The sequence below is a fragment of the Malus sylvestris genome, chromosome 8 (genome assembly GCF_916048215.2).
Source record: "Malus sylvestris chromosome 8, drMalSylv7.2, whole genome shotgun sequence".
NCBI lineage: Eukaryota > Viridiplantae > Streptophyta > Magnoliopsida > Rosales > Rosaceae > Malus > Malus sylvestris.
Genome location: NC_062267.1, coordinates 11,276,511 through 11,278,657, shown reverse-complemented (window position 1 = coordinate 11,278,657; position 2,147 = coordinate 11,276,511). Strand labels below are relative to the sequence as shown.

The 2,147-nt window shown below is 42.2% G+C and overlaps 1 pseudogene; it reads right to left on the bottom strand.

The window, feature by feature from the left end:
* Positions 1-326: 326 nt before the first annotated feature.
* On the bottom strand, positions 327-1,492 carry LOC126631354 (50S ribosomal protein L4, chloroplastic-like; annotated as a pseudogene).
* Positions 1,493-2,147: the final 655 nt, after the last annotated feature.

Sequence of the window (2,147 nt, the reverse complement as noted above, 5' to 3'; positions counted from 1 at the left end):
CCTTGCAAGGATTACTCACACGAAAAATTAGTCCTCATACCATCTAAGTAAAAATTAGGGTAAAGTACAAAAAACTACTTCAACTATTGGTGTCACGACAATTTCATACCTCATCTTTTAAAATTGACAATGTCATACCTCATCTTACGAATTTGTGCTAATGTCAGACATCCGTCAGTTTTTTTGTTACTTTTTCTGTTAAATGTTGATGTGGCAAAAAACGGGACCCATTTTTAATTAAAAAATAATTAAATATTAAAAAATTAAAAAAATATATTTTTTTATATAAAATTGTGGATCCACCTTTACAAATCTCCTCTCTCTCTCTCTCTCTCGCCTTTCTCTCTTCTCTCTCCCTGCAACCTGCATCCCTAAAATCCTAAAACCCAGAAATCCTTCCCACCCTTCCCCCCAATCTTCCTCCACCACCCACCCTCTCTTTCTCCTCTCGCTCTCTCAACTCTCTTTTCTCTCTCTCTGGGAAATATTCATCCCAAAATCCCAAAACCCATTACAAATCTCAAAATCCAAAATCTCATCAAACCTCTGTCACTAGAAATGTCGTCTTCTCCTCTGGGTCTAAACCCCACCTCTTCATCGCTGCTATAGACTCTGTCGTCTTTGGCTTCTCAAGCTTCTCGAACTCGTTGCTGAAATCCTGCACCACTATCGTGTTCTTCGCGGCGCTCGCCACCGCCGTCAAAATCTCCAGCCACTTCTCCTTCCGATTGATCTTGATGCTCCAATCCCTAGGCTTGGGTCTGAACATGACCCATCCGCGCAGGTGAAGGTGGATGTTGTGTTGTTGCACTTGTTCTGAAGGTCGACGATGGTGGCACGGTGGACAACGGCGCATGCGGTATCAGGGAGTGCGGACTTGAGGTCGAGGAAAGTTTCCCCAACTTTGTCGCCGGTGAAGGAGAGGACTGGGAGGTTGGCAAGCTCAGCGGAAACGGAGAAGGGTTTAGAGTTTTTGAGAGAATTTTTTGGTGCGAGGGCAGAGAAGGGTTTGTGAGATGAGGAGGGGAGAGATGGAATGCCTCTGATTTAGGGCAGGGATTAGAGAGAGAGGGTAGTTTGTGGAGGAAGGTTGGGGAGGACAGGTGGGAAGGGTTTTTAGGGATGCAGGTTGCAGGGAGAAAGAAGAGAGATAGGCAATAGAGAAGAGATGAGATTTATAGAGGTGGATCTCACAATTTTATATAAAAAATAATTTATTTTTAATTTTTTAATGTTTAATTATTTTTTAATTAGTGAGTGGGAGCCATGTTAGCACTTAACAAATAAATTAACAGAAAAACTGACGGAGGTCTGACATTGTCATAAATTCGTAAGATGAGGTATGACATTGTCATTTTAAAAAGATGAGGTATAATAGTGTCGTTCGACCCATAGTTGAGGTAGTTTTTTTGTACTTTACCTTAAAAATTAACCTTGGATCCCCGTACTTCTCTTGAGAATTTAACAACATAGTAGTGAGTTTTATCAACATCTAGTCGTGAACTGTTTGACCAATGACTAGATGTATTACAAAATGGGCGTTATATTATTCACTTGTTATTACAAACAAAATTCCCAATTTTTGAGGTTATTTCATGTCACTTGGGATTAGTTTTGAGCACACACTCTCATGGCTTACCAAAATCTTAAAGCATTTTATTCATTGCGTTTCTGCTTGAGACCTGTATCTTGATCACATGCATCATCATGATCATTTTGGTTAAGGTTAATTTTACAACCAACAAGTACTTATGTAACAAAGATGGTTCATCCATCACAATTTATAACATCCCACATTGCCCAGGGGCGTGGATCCTGTAAGCTTTATATGTATATTCTCATCTCTACCTAGCACAAGGCCTTTTGGGAGGTCACTGGCCTTGGGTTCCATCGGAACTCCGAAGTTAAGCGAGTTCGTGCGAGAGCAATCCCATCATGGATGACCCACTGGGAAGTTCTCGTGTGAGTTCCTAGAAACAAAACCGTGAGGGCGTGGTCAGGGCCCAAAGCGAACAATATCGTGCAACGGTGGAGTCGAGCCCAGGATGTGATAAGGGCCCGGGCCGGAACGTGACAATTTGGTATAATAGCCAATCTTTGGTCGGATGTGTGCCGACGAGGACGTCGAGCCCCTAAGGGAGGTGGAT